The sequence below is a fragment of the Perognathus longimembris genome, chromosome 12 (assembly GCF_023159225.1).
Source record: "Perognathus longimembris pacificus isolate PPM17 chromosome 12, ASM2315922v1, whole genome shotgun sequence".
NCBI lineage: Eukaryota > Metazoa > Chordata > Mammalia > Rodentia > Heteromyidae > Perognathus > Perognathus longimembris.
Window position 1 is genome coordinate 61346457 of NC_063172.1, and position 20951 is coordinate 61367407.

The 20951-nt window shown below is 41.9% G+C and overlaps 1 protein-coding gene across 4 annotated transcripts in view; it reads left to right on the top strand.

Moving 5' to 3' along the window:
* The window catches only part of Chd7 (chromodomain helicase DNA binding protein 7), a 198780-nt gene that overhangs the window by 13674 nt on the left and 164155 nt on the right, over positions 1–20951 (top strand). The window lies entirely within an intron of this gene.

Sequence of the window (20951 nt, forward strand, 5' to 3'; positions counted from 1 at the left end):
CTTCAAAATACCCAGCAAAAAGAAGGGCTGGAGGCATGCTTCAAGTGTAGAGTTCCAGCTTAGCAAGTGTGAGGTCTTGATTTCAAACTCAGTACTGGCCAAAACAAAACAAAACAAAACAATAAAAGGAGATTGATTGTGTTTAGGCTAGTTGTTGAATCTAATCTGCTGGAACTTGAATTCTGGGCTTCTAGCTCTTTGCTCAGGGCTGGTTCTCTACCTCTTAAGCCATACTCCACATCCAGCTTTTTTTTTTTTTTTTTTTTGGTGCTGGTTAATTGGAGATGAGAGTTTCTTGGATTTGTCTGCCTAGGACGTCTTTGAATCTTAATCCTCAGATCTCAGCCTCCTGAGTAGCTAGGATTATAGATTTGAGCCACTGATGCTCGACTGAAATTGGTCTTATTCAGGGTAAAGTAGGAGTTCATATCCTTATGTTAAACTTGCTAGGGCATGTCTTAATAAAAAATGAAGAGGCCTCAGCCAGTCAGGTTTATTGAATTAAAATTTCCATGGGTGGCCAAGAATGTGAAATTTTATCTATATATTTGCATATACTCAGGATTTTAAGAGGCTATGGGTATGAGTTCAGAACAATGGTATACAATGAAAATGTTTTGGAAATATAAAAAATTTAGACAGTGATAAAAATTCTTACAATGTACTTTGAAATATTGCAAGTCATTTTACTCTTATGTATGTGAATCAATTGTAGCTGTTCTTTGGCACACCAATTAACATACAATGGGAAGGTGGACAGTGGAGTTATAGGTTCAAAACCTGGAGTTGGAGGTATGGTTGAGGTGTTAAAGCTCCAGCCAACAAGTGAAAGCAAATATCACACGCAGAATTGGGGTCTTGGTCTTGGATTAGAAAAAGAAACCCCTAGTCATGTTTTCCCTTCTAGTACTGGTCTTTGAACTCAGGGCCTCACATTTGTAGGCTTGCTTGGCAGGCTGGTTCTCTGTCACTAGCCCTGCATTTTGCTGGTTATTTTGGAGATGGAATTTAATGTACTTTTCTTTCTGGGCTGGCTCCAAACCTTTATCAGCTAGGTCTCAGCCTCCTTAGTAGTTAGGATCATAGGCGTGAGCCACTGGCAGCTGGCTGAAACCGGAGTCTTTAAGCATGGAAACGGAAGTGGCATCATACTGCTTTGCATTTATTTGTTCACTCTTATTTCATTTCTGCCGCTGAGTAACTAAAATCATGTTCCATGGGTCACTGTGGTTGGTTTAGGCATTAGTTGGTATCCAAGGAGAATAGGCTCGATAGCAGTAACCGTTGTGCGTTATTTCCAGGAGTGTGTGATACACCCAGGCGTCTCCTGAAACTGTGCGCCACATCCTGGCTGTGTAGCAGGCAGCTGCTGGGCTGAGAAGCCTGCCATGCGCTGGGTGCGGGATCCCGGTGTTCCCCTGACACCGAGTGGCTCTTCCAGCCTAGGCTGACATCACCACTGGTACCTGGACAAGCAGGAATGGGTGGTGACCTGTATTTGAGGGAGCTACCTTTGCTTCCTTTGTGCTCATCCAAGGAGGGAGTCTCCCTACCTGGAACTTGTCATACATACCTTACTACTGTGGAGTTCCTGAGCTGGGCCCACACTCTTGTTGCTCACCTCCTGCAGGCCACAGGGACGGGGCTGTTTCCAGCTCTGCTCCTCAGGGCAGGGCTTGTGGGGCAACCTCCTTGGGTGGGGTCTTCAAGCGCAACTGGGCTGGACAGTGTGACCTGGAGGTGTCCCATCTTAGGTAATATGAAATGGCCTCCTTGGTGCCAGGTGCTGGCGGTTGCTTTGTCCTTTCCTGGCTATTATAGCGTGTGGGTGGGGAAGATGAGATGAGGTATTGTGGCCCCATTACCACATTCCTGGCATCACAGTAGAACATTGTTAGCATCAGGTATTTGTGGGAGACTGTGGGATAATCCAGGACAATTGCAGGTCACCACAATAGTGCCCACCTTCTGGCACTGTGTCACAGGGAAAACGATTAGATTCACACCTGAAGATCCGGGAAGGAGCTGTGTGCTGACATAGGCTTCCTAAGGAAGTACACTGCAGAGGTGGGCCTTTCCATCACTGACACCTACCTTAGGATAGGTACTGCCTTGCAAACAGAATGTCTGGATTTGGGCCTATCCAAATTCACCTATTTGTGAAATTTTACATAGAGTGCCTTGAATCTGTTGTTGCCTAAGAAAGGCTTTTGTGAAATGCAAAAGAGATTGCAGCGTTTTGACATCTTACATCTCTAAGGAGCAAAGGAAAGTTTCTGTGTGAGACTCATAACAGAATCTCTTTGTAGCTGGTCAGTACTTAGGAGGCTGAGATCTGAGGAGGAATGCAGTTTAAAACCAGCCTGGGCAGGACAGTCCTTGAGACACTTTTGTCCAGTTAACCACCAAAAAGCCAGAGGAGCTGCTGTGGCTCAAGTGGTGTAGTGCTAGCCTTGAGCAACAAACTCAGGGCCATTGCTCAGGCCTTGAGTTCATGTTCCAGCACCAGCAGACACACACACACACACACACACACACACACACACACACACACCCTTTTTGGAAGCATGAATCTGCCTAGTGAGAAGTTAATTTTATAATTTTTATAAACGTAAGAATTACTCTGCAGCTCTTTAGGATAGTCTTTCTTTTTGATGTAACTTCACTGTTAGACTTATGCTGATGTTGGTGATACTAAAATGTCACTGCTAGCTCAGATGTGTAGCTTAACACAGGACCATGTAGAACACTATTGCACAGAGTGTAACCAGGTGTTGAAGTATGCTACGGTGTGGTCCGTGTGTGTTAGTAAGCAGTAGGGGGGAAATGATTAGGATGGTGGGACTTGAACAGCAGCAGTATGAACAGGCCATCTATCGGCCAAGGGTCCTGGTCGGGAGGTCAACTCCCATTGGCCTGCAGGGGCCTTTGGTACTCAGTACTCTCCCAGAAGGTAGCTTGACAGTTCATGTACAGATGACCTGCTTCCTCCTCTTTCCAGCTTTCAGCCAGGGGATCGGCTTCCCAGGGCTGAGGGAGGAATGGAGGAGAGCAGGGTTGGCAGGGGAGATGGGCAGCATGGTGTATAGGTGGGAAGAGGTCAGGCGGTGGTGAAATTGGAAGTTCAGGCTGGGTGAGATCTTCACTTAGGTTACGTGATAGAAATGGAGATGAAAGGTTAAGTTTGGCAACATGTGATAGATTGCAGTAGAAGAGAGACTAGAGGCAAAAAGTCAGAGGCTGTTGAAATAAGCCAGCCAGGAGGTGGTGGGGTTTGGGTGATGGCAGATCTCGGCCTCCTGAGTGGCTAGGATTACAGGGCTGAAGCACCGGCGCCCAGCCACGAGGGTAGGTTTTTTTTTGAAAGAATAGCCAGTCACTTTGGGGACCTGGCCTGGTTTGGAATGAAGAATGACTTGTCAAGATATTTTGTGAGAGAACACAGCCCAGGCCAGTTGCAGCTCAATGGGAAAGCAGAAGGGGTATCAGTAAGTAATGTATAGCAGGAAAACATAATAATAGAGGAGCTGGCAAATCCGGGAGTAATACAAGAGCACATACTAAAATGCAGCAACTTCCCCCCCTATTACCAAATTGTGAAGGTTAAAAAATATTCCTCATGCAGATGGAATACAAGACCTTTACCCTCATTGTTGCCTGAGGCTTAAAAAGAAAAACATTTTGGAAATACAGTGTTTATTATATAGATATTTATAAATGGCGATTAATTAGTGTGCGTCGAGTCTCCTATCACAGAGCTTAGTCAATAGGCCTATCAGCTGTTACAAGTAAGAAGTTGGAGTGCTTTGTTCTGACTATGAAAGACGGAGGAGAATAGCTGTTAGAATATGCTAGAATATCATGGAGGTATTACAAATCATGTCTTTAAAAAAACATAAAACTTAAGAGAGGGCTGGGGATATGGCCTAGTGGCAAGAGTGTTTGTCTTGTATACATGAAGCCCTGGGTTTGATTCCCCAGCACCACATATATAGAAAACGGCCAGAAGTGTCGCTGTGGCTCAAGTGGTAGAGTGCTAGCCTTGAGCAAAAAGAAGCCAGGGACAGTGCTCAGGCCCTGAGTCCAAGGCCCAGGACTGCCCCCCCCCCCAAAAAAAAAAAAAGAATGGGAAAAGATGAATCACTTTACAAAATGGCTTGAAGCTCAGGAGCAAGGGGGAGCTCCTGCCTTACATGCACAAGGCCCTGGATTCAATCCCAGGTATTAATCCTAAAATTGTTCATTTTAGGGACTGGCAGTTCCTTTTAGTTATCAGCTATGATTCCAAAGTTAACCATATCTGACTTGAATCCCTACCCAGCCACTTGTTAGCTATGACTTAAACCTAAGTATTAGTTCTGATGATCAGAGGTAAGTTATAGTAATTCAGCTAGTCCTTAGTTTCTTTTCTCTTTCTTCCCTTTCATTTCCCTCCCTCCCTGTCTCTCTCTCTCCCCTCAACTTCTCGCCCTCTCTCCGCTTCTCCCTTTCTCCTTTTCTCCCTTCCCTGTTTTGATTTTTGGGACTGGAACTCAACTTGTAGGCATGCACTGTATCCCTTAGCTAAACCTCTGCCACTTTTTTTGTACTGGTTATCTAGAGATAGTCTTCCTGCTCAGAGGTATGTCTCGACCAAAATCCTATTACCTGCCTCCCCCCGGAGCTAGGATGACAATACTCTACCATGCCCAGCCTCTTCACGGTGACGACTCTTGTGGACTTTACTAGGCTGATCTGGATCTCTTAACCTCCTGATCTCAGCCTCCCAAATAGCTGGGATTACCTGCAAGAGCCCTCAGAGCCTGGTGGTCTCAGTTTCTTCTGTTGTAATGCTAACAGTACTTGATGGCCATGTGGATTCATGCAGTAACAAAAGGGAAACAATAAGTATCGCATTACTGACACTCAATACCGTTAGATTGCAGGTAGTTTTTTAAAATTTATTTTTACTTTTTCAGTCGTGGGGCTTAGACTGGGGGCCTGGGTGCTGTCTCTGAGCTCGTTTTGCTCAGTGTTCACTTTGCGCTACAGCTCCACTTACAATTTTCTGTGGATTAATTATAGATAAGAGTCTCATAGACTTTCCTGCTCCGGATGGCTTTGTACTGTGACCCTCAGATCTCAGCCTCCTGAGTAGCTAGGATATCAGGTGCGAGCTACCAGTGGCCAGCTTGCAGGTGGGTGTACTTCAGTTTTATTTTTATTAGCTTATGTTAGTTACATAGGGGAGATTTCATTGTCACATTTTCATATGTATTTACATTGTGTCCCATCCAATCTCACTCCCCCCCACTTTCACTTTTCACTCTGCGGGCTCCTCTTTCATCCTTCCTGAAACAGTTTCAGCAGGTTTTGTTGTTTTATTTTCATAGTTGCAAAGAATTGATTTCCATAGCATTCACCTCCTTCATCCTCCTTGTTAGCCTGACAACCTCTAGTAGAATGTAGTACCCACCCACAAGCAGATACTGTTTCTCTTTCCCTGCTCCCTCTTTCCCTAGTAACAGCTTTCACTGAGTTTATATACATGTGTCATTGAGTTTATATACATGTGTATGTATCCATGTTTATGTATATGTACATATACATGCATGTGTGTATATATATTTATACACACACACACACAGCCAGTACTGAAGCTTGAACTCGGGGTCTGGGTACTCACTGTTCCTGAGCTTCTTTTGCTCAAGGCTAGCACTCTACCACTTGAGCCATAGCACATATATGTACAGATATATGTGTGTGTACACACACACACACACAAACACACCCCTTTTTCCCTTTCCCATGCTCCTTAATAATTCTCTAGTTTAATTTGTATTCTGTTTAAGTAATTATGGATATGTCCATATGTACATGAATATGTATGTGGGTCTTTTAAATATATAGCTTCTACCACATATGAGTGAAAGCATATTTTTGTTGTAGTTTGTTTTGGGTTAGTACTGGGCTTGAACTCAAGGCTTGGGTGCTGTCCTTTAACTTTTTCACTCAAGGCTGGCACTCTTACTTGAGCCACAGCTTCGCTTTTGCTTTTTGCTGGTTAATTGTAGGTAAGAGGCTCATGGCTTTTCATTAAGTAGCTAGGATTGCAGATATGAGACACTGTAGCTTGGGAGTTTGTTTGTGTGTTTTGTTTTTGTTTTTGTTGTTGTTGTTACTTGTTTTTTTTTGCCAGTCCTGGGGTTTGGACTCAGGGCCTGGGCATGTCTCTGAGCTTCTTTTGCTCGAGGCTACCACTCTACCACTTGAGCCACAGCACTACTTCTAGCATTTTCTGTTTATGTGGAACTGAGAAATGGAACCCAGGACTTCATGCATGCTAGGCAAACACTCTACCACTAGGCCACATTCCCAGCCCAGCATTTTGTTTTTTGAACTTAGCTTGTCTCACTCCATATAATGTCCTCAAATTGCATCCATTTTCCTACAAATGACATGATTTCACATTTCCTGTGGCTGTGCAGTATCACAGAGTATGCATGTATATATGTGTGTGTGTATATGTATGTATATGGATATATATATATATATATATGTATAGATCTTATTAAGCTGTTGCTGGGCAGCTGGGTTTATTCTTTTTTGTGGTTTCCAAATATGAGGGCATTGTAAAATCTGAGAAAGTTATCTAATAATCTATATGGAAGTACTTACAGTTTTTCACTATTTTTTTGGCATAGAAAGAACTTTAAAAACTCTTAAATAATACAATGAACTTTTAATATTACAACAATACACATATTCATTAGACAGGGCTGTTTGTGAGTGAGTGTGTGTGTGTGTGTGTGTGTGTGTGTGTGTGTCCTGGAGATTGAACTCAGAGCCTGGGTGCTGCCCTTGAGCTCTTTTGCACAATTGTCACACTCTGCCACTTGGGCCGAAGCTCTGCTTCCAGCTTTTGGTGGTTAATTGGTGATAGGAGGTGTGTGTGTGTGTGTGTGTGCGTGTGTGCGTGTGTGTGCGCGTGTGCGTGTGTGTGTTTTAATTTAAATTTTTACTCAGACTGGCTTTGAACTGCAATCCTTAGATCTTCCTGAGTAGCCAGGATTATAGGTGTGAACCACTAGTGCCTGGCTACACAGGGAATTTTTAAACAAATAATTTTAACCAACTGTATATCTGAGACAGATACTTCTAACTTTTGCCTGTTAGGACTTTTTTCCTAGATCACTTGGTAGCATTTGGATTTTTTTTTTTTTGTCCAAAGAAATTTTTCTCTACATTAAGCTGAATTTAAAAGAAGCTGCTTTCCCATTTCGTTTTCAAAGAAAACAAATCACCGCAAGAAACTTTATAGATGATAGATGAATTTGGTCAATACTAAATATACATTTAGCCCCAGACTTGTGAGTATTTAGTGCTAGCTTTTGTACATCTTGCCTAATTGTTTAAATATGTGAGCATGATTTTGATATTTGGGAGGGGGAGCAAAACCTCTTGGGACTTCTGGGCTTAAGTTAAAAGGCTTATTGTGTCTTGGCTTGAGTTGATGTAGGTTAGCGGGAAGGTTTTGGCCTCCGGAACTCTTTCCCCTTAGAATTCTGTCTTTCTCACAGAAGAAACACAGTTGGGAAGCACACGGCCTGGAGAAGTGTCCAGGCAATATTGTTGTTATTATTATTTCTCACAGGAGGGAGCTCCAAAGTTTGTGTCTCCTTTAGTTATGTTATCTTAATTTACTCTTAACATTCCTTATTTTATCTTCTTTGGCAAAGGAAGGTAAAAAAAAGAAGGAAAAAAAAACACCAAGTTTTTAACAATGTCTCCTAAGTTAATTATCAGTAAATGGGCTAAGGCAACATAAAATTTGAAAACCATGGAATCTAGAATATAAGCAGCTACATTTTACTTCTGTATTTTATTAAATATGTTTGCTTTCTGATGTTAAGACAAAAAAAGAAGTCTTACATAGATGGCTATAGTAATGAGTAAAATAGTTCCCTCAATTCACAGTTGCTTTATTTTGCAGTTCTCATTGGACCGAAAAAAACCCTCAGTGGAACGTATCTGAAATTGGAATGGAACTTAGGCCTGTAGGCTTTAGCAAAAAGGTGTTGCAGGTGGGACTCACTTTAACCACACCTGCTGCCACCTCCTACCATGTCCTGCACGGCACACAGGTGTGGCACGGATGGACTCGTGAGTCAGGTGTTCCACCATAACCCTGCTGGACCTAATGCAAACATACAGTGGGCAACTTTCTATGTATTAACCTGCCAGATTGCTCTCAATACATTGGGTGCCCTAAAACAGCATCACCAGGACTGTTTCCTAAGAGGTGATACCAAAATACATTTAAACTCACACTCAAGTGTGAAATGCATTAACCAGTCAGGACTTGGTGATCATTGAATATTTGAGTTTAGATGCTGAGCTTTAGCACAAGGCTAGTGCCTACATAGTACATAGGCAAAATCAGGAGAATGAGTGGTTACTGTTTATAAGAAGTTTAAAATCTAATTATTCAAGGATACAAAGCTAGGCCCCTCGTTTTTTATTTATTTATTTATTTAGTTGCATCCTATGTTATTGGAAAGACTTTGGGCAAGTTAAGTGTTAGGCTGAACAGAAGAATCTAAGATAGTCTTGGGTCTCAGAGGCAGGAGTACTGTAAACATGTTAAGAGATTGCGCACCAGCCTGAGAGGAAAATCTCAGATAAAATATCAGTTTAAAGTTTCAAGACTTCTCAAGTGTATTATGAAAAATTGGAAGGAGAAGTATAACGTGAAGATTAGAGGCAGAGGATCTGGAATCAGACTGCCTGGGTTCAAAGCTCATTCCAGTGCTTCCTACCTTTGGACCTTGGGTAAGGAATTCTGTACTTATTTTTGTGTTTATAAACACTTGGCATATACTACGTATCCATTACACTGACGTATCATTGATATTGTTATAGCTGTCTTGTCTTTTCAGTGAAGAGAGCTTGCAAGTGAGCTTTGAAAAGATTTGCAGGGCCTTGTTGTCTCTGTACAGCTTTGGAACTTTTACATAAAGATGGTAGATAATGTCTTTTTAGCATTATACTAAGCTGAATACAACTTCAAGGCAATAAGACATTCATGTGTTGAAATAAAAAATAGAGTACATTTGTAACAACCACCTGTAGGACAATAGGCAGGAAGTGTCCTGGTTAAAGTTGTCTGGATTTCCCCTTATCATGTGATTAGCTATGGGGCATTTTCAATACAAGGTATATTTAAATTAGAATGTGCAGGAGCAACGCTTCATAAAACATGACAAGAGCTTCTCTATTCTCTTTCAGATTTCTATATTTTAGGTGATATAACAGTGTGTGTGTGTGTGTGTGTGTGTGTGTGTGTGTGTATGTGTGTGTATGTGTATGTGTCTTAGGGCTTGAACTCAGGGCCTGGGCACTGTCACTGAGTATTTTTGGCTCAAGACTAGTGCCCTGACACCCCCGAAAGCTTCACTTGCAGCTTTTTTGGTAGCTTATTAGAGATAAGCATCTCAAGAACTTTCTAGTCTGGGCTGGCTTTGAACTGCCATCCTCAGATCTCAGCCTCCTGAGTAGTTTAGGATTACAGTTGTGAGCACTGGTATCTGGTTATACTTTTAATGTCACCAACAAGTACGTGACCAACTATAAATCAACTGAGATGATTTGAAAATTGTCAATCTTGATTTTTAAAAAGTTAATGTTTCAAGTATAACCTATAGGCATTCTGTTTTAATACGTTTCTACTTTTTAAAAAAGCAAGGCTTTATTTACTTATTTTTTAGAACATGGTAAAAGGAGGGAGAATTAGAAAAAGAAGGAGGGTGAAACACTTTTTTTTCCCCCTGCTCCACACAGGACATGGGAGTAAAGATTTTTTTCTTGTAAGTCTCAAATTGTCAATTCTCTAGCCCTACTTTTCTTCCCTGCTATGGAATATACTGTAAATTTTCAATCCCCTTAGCCCCCCTCCCCCGTGGCTTTTCTCTAGTGTTGAGGGGGCCAACACTAGAAATTAGAGTAAGATATAAGGCAAGACACCACACACACAGACACACATGGAACTTACAGTTCGTTTTCCCTTTTCTGTGTTCTGCTGACTTGAAAGACTATCCTTTGCATTGTTCTTTCCAGTTACATAAAGAGTTAGATGAAGTCCTGTTATTGTTTGATCGTTTCAGGTTGTTTCGATGGAAATATTTCAAAAGCTTAGAATGAATGAAACAATATTGAATTAATATTGATGCTTGCTTATCCCAGGCTTTCTATAAGCATATTGGCAGTTTTCCACTTGTACAAGTTGTGCCTGGGGCATTTGTAGATTTTCAGTATCTCAGAGGTCTGCCTGCGTATTTGGGAGAGTAGGCCATGGGACATGTCAGTTAATGATTGGCCTTCACTGACCTCATGAAAACCAAGGTTCCATTTATGTCTCAATCCAACATCACATCTAGAGGAAACATCACCACAGAATTAGGAGATGACTGTTTACCTTAACATGATGACATAACGCCAAATCAAGTGACTGAATAGTTGTGGAAACTTAAAACGTATGGCCATCTTGGGTGCTGGCCAGGTACCTGTTTAGCCAATCGTTATGGTCCCTAAATAGGAAGGCTCCGTGGGTTGGTGAGGTGACGCGCAGGCCGTGTAACCTAGCAGTTCAGAGTGTGGGCCCTGGAGTTAGAACCTGCTTTTAATTTAGACAGCTCACCTCCCACGTGACCTTGGGAATAGTACTTGAGTTCTCAGGACAAGACCAGTGCCTGATGCAGATGTTTTAAGTAAATGATGAAATGATAATATGAGGGTGACGGATGTGCCGCTTGTCATTGGCTGAGAGTACAGGACTTCTCAGAAGTGGTGGGCTGGGTTGATAGTCCAGGGCAGTATGTCTGTGTGCATTGTCAGTGCTTGAGTTCAGTGAGGTTTGTGAAGAATAGAAATGGGCTGCACAATAGCAATAATCCAATGGAAAGTGAACTAATACCTGGACAAAAACTTGAGGTGATTTAGAATAGCCTAAGATGGTAACGGGTGTGTAGCAACAACTCATCCAGGTTGGCAGATGTTAGGCAGTTTTAAAGAAGTCGTAACAGATACATGTTTATAAGGAGCAGCTCCCAGGTTAGTCAGTGTATCGGTGAGAGAGCACGTGTGAGATGCCCAAAGATTACATGCCTCTCCCAGTCCTTCTCCTTCTCAGTCCTTTCCCCTTCCTCTCCCTCTCCCTTTCTCCCTTCCCCCTCCCCTTCCCTCATGCCCTCTCCCCATCCCCTTCTCCCCTCCCCCTTCCTTTTCCCTTCCCCCTCTCCCTTTCCTCTCTCCCCTCTCCCCTTCCACTTCTCCCTTTTCCCTTCCCCCTCTCCCCTTCTCCCTCTCCCCTTGCTCTCCTCCCCTTCTCCCTCTCCCCTTCCCACTTCCCTCTCCCCTTCCTCTCCTCCCCTTCTCCCTCTCCCCTTGCTCTCCTCCCCTTCTCCCTCTCCCCTTCCCCCTTTCCCCTTCCCCCTTTGTCTCCCTCCCCATCCGTTCTGACTGGCTTTGACCCTTGATTTCAGCTCTTGAGTAACTAGGATTACATGTGTGAATCACCAGCACTTGGGCAGGGGTAGTTGTAAGGATTGTTTGAGATGGTGTGTGTGTATGTGTGTGTGCATGTGCACGCACGTGTGTGTGCCTGTGTATGGACATGCATGTGTGTTAAGCACTTAGCACCATGCCCTGAGCATGGTGAACAGTCTAGATTACTTTTCCCCCTTCTACTTTAATGCCAGTTTTTTTTTTTTTCATACATGGTAGGTATATGATCTAGGAAATTCAAGATTTTCTTCAGATAGTTTAGGTTTCTTTTTTGACTAAATTTCCCACTTGTAAGTGGTTATATTTGTGTTACCTATTCTGTCTTGTCTACGTTTTGCTATCCTCTTTAACCTATTACAACTTCATAAAACAATGGGAATCCATTGTTTTAGTAAGAGAGTTTTAGTATGCTCCTTTAGCAATGAGCTCATGAGAAGGTGGAGAATGTGTGTTTGTAAACAAAACTACACCAGTCCTTTCTCTGGTACATTGCCATCACCACAGCCATCTTACCATCTTTACCAGTGAATGTGCATTCCTGTCTCTTTGTGTCTTATTTTTGTGGTAAAATACACATGACACAATTTACTATGGTAACAATAATTGTTATTGTTGTTTGTGGGACTTGAACTCTGGACTTGAGCTCTGTCCTTGAACTCTTCAGCTCAAGGCTAGCACTCTACCACTTGGGCCACAGTGCCACTTCCAGTTTTCTGGTGGTTAATTGGAGATAAGAGTCTCGTGGACTTTTCCTGCTCCGACTGGCTTTGAACCACGCTCCTTAGCTTCCTGAGTAGCTAGGGTTACAGGCATGAGCCACTGGTGCCCGGCTTATGGTAACCATTTTTAAGTGTGTAGCTCAGAGGCATAAGGTTCATCCTTGCATTGTAAAATGGATATTGCCCATTACAATACATTATTCACGCGTACTGTGCCTCTTCTTGCTTCCATAAAACGCCTTTGGCCAGTGATTGGTCCTAGTCCCTAGGGAGAACATGGTCAAATTTCTTTCCTTTTTCTTCCTCATTGATTAAGGTAGTGTGAAGGGTAAAAACAAGAAAAAGATAGAAGGACTTTTGATTTTCTTTATTGTTGTATTCACATTTTAAAACACTTTTGGGGTAAGTTCTTGAAGTTCGGTTTGACCACAGCTCTGTAAATTGAGATAATGACGTGTCCCACTCTTCACCAGTGCTGGTAGTGCTGAGAATGAACACAAGTCCATGGAGTACTTGCGTAACTGGGACCTCAGAACTCTCCTGCGTTGAGTTACGTTCCTGTCTGTGAGTTTGACCAGAATGAGGGTCTTCCTCTTACTGGTTTGGGTAGAGCTGCCCAGGAAACAAACAGTCCTCCCAGGCCATTGTCGTACTTGGGCAGCTGTTTCAGATCTCAGCTTCCTCCAGTTATCAAGCTCAGACTGCTCTTTTATTTCTTTGAAGCAGCTCATAATTCCTATCCCTTCTTGTGTCTCTGACTTTATTCTTCCAAATTAATCTCGATTTGCCTGTGTCTTAGCTCCTTCATTACAGCATAAAACGAACTTCGTCTTTCAAGACTCACCACTCAGCTCTTCTTTCTCCTGTCCCCATTCTCTCCCTTAAAGCATGGTCCAGCCTCGCTTGAACCATGTGCCCAGCCTTAGGCTTCCCCTCCCCCATGCTGTCCCCCAAGGACTGAAATTCGTTAATAAAATGTCCCCCTTTAAAACTATCCTCAGGGCTGATTTACTTTATCGGGTATTTTTCATCTCACCTTTACTAAGGTGTTGACAATTAAATACTACTTATGTCATGTTTATTAATTGATCCAAAGAATAGTTAGGAATATCTGTGGGCTAAAAACCATACTGAGTGGTGGGGATACAGAGATGAACGGAAGTATATCGGGTGTTGAAGACAAGCAGGCCAGATGGATACTACTACTAATATTAATGCACCCTGTGTGATTGTAGTAAAGTTTGATCGAGTCAAAAGTATGATTGTAATAATAGTGTATGCTGGGTAAGCCATAGAACCCCAAGTACTTGGTAGGTAGAGGTAGCAGGATTGATAATCATGCTCTGACAGTTTCTCTGCAAAACAAACTAAACGCAAAAGGACTGGAAGCCTGGCTCAACGGGTAGAATGTATGCAGAGGCCCTAGATTAACTCCACAGGAGAGAGAAGGGGGAAAAGAAAAACAGTGTGTGGTGCTACAGATAATGGAATTTAGCTCCATTCCAGACATCTATTAAGACTGCCCTGAGGTGAGTAAGCTTGCACTGAGGTGTTCTCTTGCCCAGAGATTCTGTGGCTGAACATACACAGATTGGAGGGACTACAAGGGGTGGGGGCGTGGCTGGGACCAAATCCAGGGCTTTGCTAATGCTGGGCAAGTCCGGATAAGAGGTGATAGTGATTTGATGCAGTATGGCGGTCATAAATATGGACAGAGGTGAATGGATCTGGGAAAGATTTGCAGGTGAATTAGAAATTGAAGTTTCAGGGGAAAGAATGCATGACTGGTGACTGCCAGATTGCTGGTTTGCCCAAATAGCTAGCTGATGGCTGATGTTCTGGGGGCCACCTCTATCTAGCCTTGTGGGATCTCTGAATTAGCAAGCGATGATGCCCTTCTCCAGGGTTCATAGCTTGGCTAGGGTGGCATATTAGCTGTATTTTGCCATCCATTTTCTTCCCCTGGTTCCTTGAGCAGTGAAGGAACTGCTAAGCACACTCCTCATTGTGGTGCTAACTGCTACCAAGATGCAGGCTCACCAAATTTCTTCCCTTCTAAACCACGTGAGAGTCATCTTTTTTTTTTAAAAAGCACATGGACAATCTTGAATGTATAAAAGCAAATGGGAAGGTTTCATTTGAGAGGTGGGGAATAAAGGACTATATAGCAAGGAGAGTGAAAAGTCTTGAAAGTGAGAGAAATGTGGGGTTCAGAAGTTGAGGAATGGGTCCTAGCCTAGACGAACATTGACAGGAGGAATGGGTGAATGTGCTTAAGACTGAATGTGATCTCAGGAGCTCCCACACTTGCTTATGAGAGGATCCCTATTTTCTCGGTGACTAAATAGTGAGGTTTCTTGTCTTACCTCTTCAACTGGATTATAAATTAAGGTCAGAGAGGCATGTATGTGCAAACTAGTCTATGTATTCTTTGACAGCACTAGTTTGATAGTTACTTTGTTTTTGGGTTTCATTGAAAAATTGGACTCAGTGAAAAGTTAGATTTGTTACTTGGGACTAAATACAATATTTCCATCCTTCCCTCCCTCCCTCCCTCCCTCCCTCCCTCCCTCCCTCCCTCCCTCCCTCCCTCCCTCCCTCCCTCCCTTCTTCCTCCCCTTCTCCTTTTTTTTTGTTCTGGGGATTAAACGAAAGCCTTTTGCATACTGGGCAAGAACTCTACCACTGAGTTATATATTTACCAGTAAGTAGGAAATTTTAATCTAAATGATAACTCACTTTTTTTCATCATGTGTAGAAATATAAAGTGTTGTAAAAGTGTTATGTAAAATATTCCTCACTAGTTCTTCAATGTGACTGATTTTATTTATAAGATATCTATAAATAAACTTCATAGAATAAAAATGGCAGAATTGTGTTACTAGTTTGGTGCTTGGGTTTAAAGCTAGCATAGGCAGCAAAGTCTAACCATCAAAAATCCAAAGTGGAGCTGTGGTTCAAGTGCTAGCCTTGAACACAAAAGCTCAGTACAGCACCTAGGCCCCAAGTTAAGCCCCAGGACACACACACACACACACACACACACACACACACACACACACACTTCCTTCAAAATTACTTTACTTTAAAATTACTAGTCTACAACGATCTTTAAATTCATACAAACCCTAAAATTTGGCATATGAGTTCAGAGTTTGAGATAAAAACCTGATAAAAGTTAACAAGGAAATTGTTAATACTGCCTACTGTGGTCTTGGAGTTTATTTCTACATCCATAGAGGCTGAAATAGCAAATACTGACAACTAGAGCTATAGTGATTTCAATTAAAATGTGTACATCTAGCCACCTCAATTGACACCTGTGCTTTTTCTTGAGTGACTCCCATTTCTGCTAGATTTGAATATTGTCATTTGCTATTATAGTTTTACACCATTCATTTGTTCCCCAAGCTTAAATAGGCCTCTTGATGTGATATTTCTTTTACTGATTAACGAAAAAAGTTTATAAGTCACTCTTCTAGAAGAATCTACTTTGAGGAACTTAAGTCCTAATCATAAAGAATTGATTACCAGGATTGGGTAGTGGTTCATAGATGAGCCACCCAGCACTTTGTCTAGGTAAGTACAGTTTTGAATCAAGTACTGTGTGTAGTACATTCGAGCATTGTTCACCTTGTGTGAGAGTCAGTGTTGGAAGTGTTCCTGGAGGAATCACCTTTGGTTTGGTATTGAAAGCATACGTTGATGGCTGGAGATACTGTGGAGGGAACACATAGGAGAAAGCAACACAGTGTTAAAAAAAAAGGGTGAAGTAGAGAAGATGTGAAAGTACCCAAGGAGGACAAGGAGGACTTGTTGAATGAACCAGTGTTTATATTTACTGAAAAGGACAATGACAGAGCCGTGCATTGAATACAAAGTGTTTAACATCACATCTACTAGCTGTCTGCAGCTAGTCCCTGTCACTCGCCTTTGACTTTCTTTTCTTGCAGCCTTCCATCTGTGGAACGTTACGTTTTGTTAAGTTTCTCTTTCAGGCTCCTCACCCTTCAGTGTCTACCATTGTAGCATTCTGATTAGTCGGTATATACTTATATCTTATCACTTCACACTTATTCTGTACACAAATGTGTTTTCCCCAGGAAAACCAAATTGACTACCTTTACCTGGCACAGCTTAGCCCTTACATTCTTCCTGCTGAGCTAACTTTCTATCCATACCATCTATTTTTGTTTAAATGTATCCTATATTCAGTTATACACAGAGGAGAATTGCAATGTTGTAACTCCTTCAAACAATTAATTTATAGTGTAACAAAATGAATATCAGCAAGTTGCTCTGCGCATTGTTGGGAGTGGAGGAGGCCGAGGGGGAAGGGAGTGTAGACAAATGGAGAGAGGAAGGGAGAATATGGTCATAGTCTTCAATGTACATATGTGAAAATGGGACCATGTGATTTGAGCAGTGGGTGAGGTTGGGAGAGATAGGGGAGAATGATGGAGGGGGTGACACTGATCAACATGTATTGTACTCATAAATTGACATGTTGGATGAAAGCACTTTGTACAACTATTTAAGGATAATAAAAAAAATATATATTCCATAATCGGGCCTAAGCTGACTATCCCTAAACACAGTTGTTTCCCTTGTTCATGCTTCTGTTCTACCTTTGTTCTGAGTACCATTCTGTCTACCTAAACTCAACTTTGCTGGTCACAGTTCTGCTTTCCTTCAGTTCTGTTTCAAATGCTGCTGCTTCTGCCAATCCATTTATGATTCTTTACAACTGAAGGCAACTGCTTTCCTTATATTGTCTTTCTGGCTGTGTGGGACACATCCTTTCTTCCCCTCTAGACTCTCCACTTAGTGATGTGAAGGTAAATAAAAGGCAGAGTCTTCCCTCGGGGGCGTTGTGTCCCTGTGTGGTCTTGGGTGAACCCATTCTTTCCCCACTTTTCTGATGATCTCATCACTGTGTCCTTAATGCTTCTTTCTAACACTGGCTCCTTTCTTTTGCAGAATTTTTAAGAGAGAGAGAGAGAGTGAGTGTGTGTATGTGTTTGTGTGTGCTTTAAAATAATCTATATTCATGTTTTCTTAAGTTACCAGCTTACTTACTGTCTTGCTCTTTCTTTTGTAGTATTGGGATTTAAACCATCCAGGGCCTCCTGCATACTAGGCGAGGGCTCTTAGCACTAGAGCAGGCTCCCAACCCTTTTATTTATATATTATGTTTGGAATAGGGTCTCACTAACTTTGCCTGTGTGACCTCAGTCTCTGTAACCCTCCTGTTTCTGCCTTCCAACTACCTGGCATTATTAGCATACTCCACCACAGCTGACTATAAACTTGTTGAAGGCATCCTAGGTATGTTTTGGTATTTTGTTTAGTATTTCCTTATTCAAGGTTAAAGTTTAATTTTTAAAATAGTTGTAACTTTAATAAGTAACCATAGTGCTTTGTAGAGCTTGTAATAGTTCAATTAACTTGATAAAATGATAGATTCTCTTAAATGAGGGGAAGTGTGTGTGTGTGTGTGTGTGTGTGTGTGTTTGTGTGTTTTGTGCTGGTCCTGGTGCTTGAATTCAGGGCCTGGGAGGTGTCACTGGGCTTCTTTTGCTCAAGGTAGGGCTCTGCCATTTGAGCCACAGCTCTACTTCTCATAGACTTTTCTGCCTGGGCTGGCTTTGAACAGTGATCCTTGGATGTCAGCTTCCCGAGTAGCTGGGCTTATAGGTGTGAGCCACTGGTGCCTGGCTTGTTTTTATTGAAAATGAAATTAAAAAAACCTCTTTTAAGTAAAAATTGTTATCCTACAATACTAAATCACATCATGCCATTGTTACTTTTCTTATTTTTCTGTCTACCTTGAGTTCATCAAGAATTTCTTGTTTACTTTTTATGCCTAGCACCCAGCCTAGTGTCTGATACATTCTGTGTACATTTAGGTCTTTTTTTTTTTTTTTTTTTTTTGCCAGTCCTGGGGCTTGGACTCAGGGTCTGAGCACTGTCCCTGGCTTCTTCTTGCTCAAGGCTAACACTCTGCCACTTGAGCCACAGCGCCATTTCTGGCCATTTTCTGTATATGTGGTGCTGGGGAATCAAACCCAGGGCCTCATGTATACAAGGCAAGCACTCTTGCCACTAGGCCATATCCCCAGCCCACATTTAGGTCTTTTAAAAACAGAAATTGAAAATGTATTTAGTGATGAAAGGAAGCCTTAATGATGTTGTATGTCTTACTTATGTAGAATGTAACATATTTATTCTTAGTTACAAAGTAAATAAGAGAAAAATGCCCTCTATCCCTCCCTCCCTTTCTTCTTTCAAAATGTTGCTGATTCTTTTTGGTTCCTGGCTTTAGGCCATTAGGTGATCCTCCTGTCTCAGCATCCTCAATAGTAGGGATTACCAGGCACCACGTGCCACCCGCCATGCCTAGCTATGCAAATCAACATTTGAAGAGTTGCTTTATAAAGAATTTAATATTATGCTACAGTAAAACTTTGCATATATTCATGTTTCATAATTTGTTATTAGTGGTTATTTAAGGTAGGTTCATAAATAAGGTTGCTGAGAACAATTTTGATTGTATTAATCTCAGTAATATTGTTTATGGTAGTAATTCTTGGAGTGAATACAAAAAATTACCACAGTGGGACATAATTTCCACTGTGAGTTCTTGTTTATAGAAAAGAAGATAAAGGGTTGTCTTTTCTGCTCATAAATGGAGGACTCCTTGAGAAAAATTTTAGATGTCAAAATACATGTTCTTAGTTCCATCATAGTTCTTATGTAGCCTTGCTAGTAGTATTAGTCCCAGAAGCAGTATTCTTTCTTTCTGATGATTTCAAGTGGCGGCAGAGGGCAGGCACCATGGCTACTGTCTGTAAGAGGATTATTCATGCAAAATGTGCCCTCAGCTCTGTCTCTTTGCCTTGTTGAAAGTGTGAACAGCCCTTTCTTTCTGAGTTGTACTAATTGCATTAATATTGGTGACACACAGTTTTGTTGCATTAAAAAATCAATTTCAGGAAGGGGAAGGGGGGAATGAGGGAGGAGGTAACAAACAGTACAAGAAATGTATCCAATGCCTAACGTATGAAACTAACCTCTCTGTACATCAGTTTGACAATAAAAATTTTTAAAAATTAAAAATCAATTTTAAGCTTGGCAACAGTGGCTCATTCCTACTAAGGAGACTGAGATTTGAGGATTGAAGTTCAAGGCTAGCTCAGGCACGAAAGTCTATGTGGCTCTTATCATCGCTAGTTAAATCACAGAAAAAGCTTTAATTGGTAGAATCGTAGCCTTGAGCAAAAGGAACTCAGGGACACTGACCAGGACTAGAGTTCACGACTCTCAAGACTGGCCAAAATACAGAGAAAAAAGAAAAAGAAAAATAAAAAATAAAATTCAGACCAATATTAAGAAACCCAGTGTTTCTTCTGCTGTTGAGAACACAGAATTTTTATCTTTTTCACTGCCTTTCGACATCATTTTAGAGATTATTTAATGCCATATCTAAGTCATTAATCTTGCTGTATTTTCAATGTGAGTATTTATGTCATGGATGGTTAGCCATCTCAGATTTAAAAAAAAAAACACACATGCATTTTAAGCAGAATAGAACTCAGTGTGTTTTAAGAAGGTGATGTGGTCATAAGAGGTCAAGTGAACTCGATTGAGGAATACTCCACCTGAGAAGTTGACAGGGCTGTGACGTCTGTCTTCTAGACTCCTGCATAAAACACATTATGTGTGCAGACAGGCATCTGCATGAGCTCTGGTAGCAGGACGGGATGCCCAGGAAGCTGTTGTGATAGTTGTCTTTGGAAAGTAAGACCAGGGTTGTCAGTGGAAGAGGTGTGACATTTTTCAATTTGCAGTCTTCTCTACTGTTGGATTCTTTTCTTTGTCACATCACCGGCCACTTTAACTCTGGGTAAAGCAGACATTTGGTGAACATGGTATAGGACGTACAGGTCCCCGTAGTAGTAGTAGTAGTAGTAGTAGTAGTAGTAGTAGTAGTTGTTGTTGTTGTTGTTGTTGTTCTTCTTCTTCTTCTTCTTCTTCTGCCAGTCCTGGGGCTTGAACTCAGGGCCTGAGCACTCAAGGCTAGCACTCTACCACTTGAGCCACAGCACCACTTCTGGCCTTTTCTATATATGTGGTGCTGAGGAATCAAACCCAGGGCTTCATGTATACAAGGTAAGCACTCTACCACTAGGTCATCTTCCCAGCCCCTCTGTGGTTACTGACTGGCACCCCTGGTGTCTTGTGGACAAGTGGTAATGTATTTAAGGAAAAAGTCTGAGACTTTCCATCTTCAGAGTTTACACATCAAATAACTGTTTGCTTAAGATTTTTTTTTTTTTTTCCGGCCAGTTCTGGGCCTTGGACTCAGGGCCTGAGCACTGTCCCTGGCTTCCTTTTGCTCAAGGCTAGCACTCTGCCACTTGAGCCACAGCACCACTTCTGGCTGTTTTCTGTATATGTGGTGCTGGGGAATCGAACCCAGGGCCTCATGTATACGAGGCAAGCTCTCTTACCATTAGGCCATATCCCCAACCCCTCCTTAAGAATTTTTATTAATAGAGTTATGTTCTGGCCCTCACTAGAACTTTACAAGAAGAAACAAAATGTACCCCTGTGGGAGAGTCTGAGGTCTACCCTGTCCCACCTTCTCCCAGGCGAGACGAGAAGCTTATTGTGGAGTTCAGATCCCTT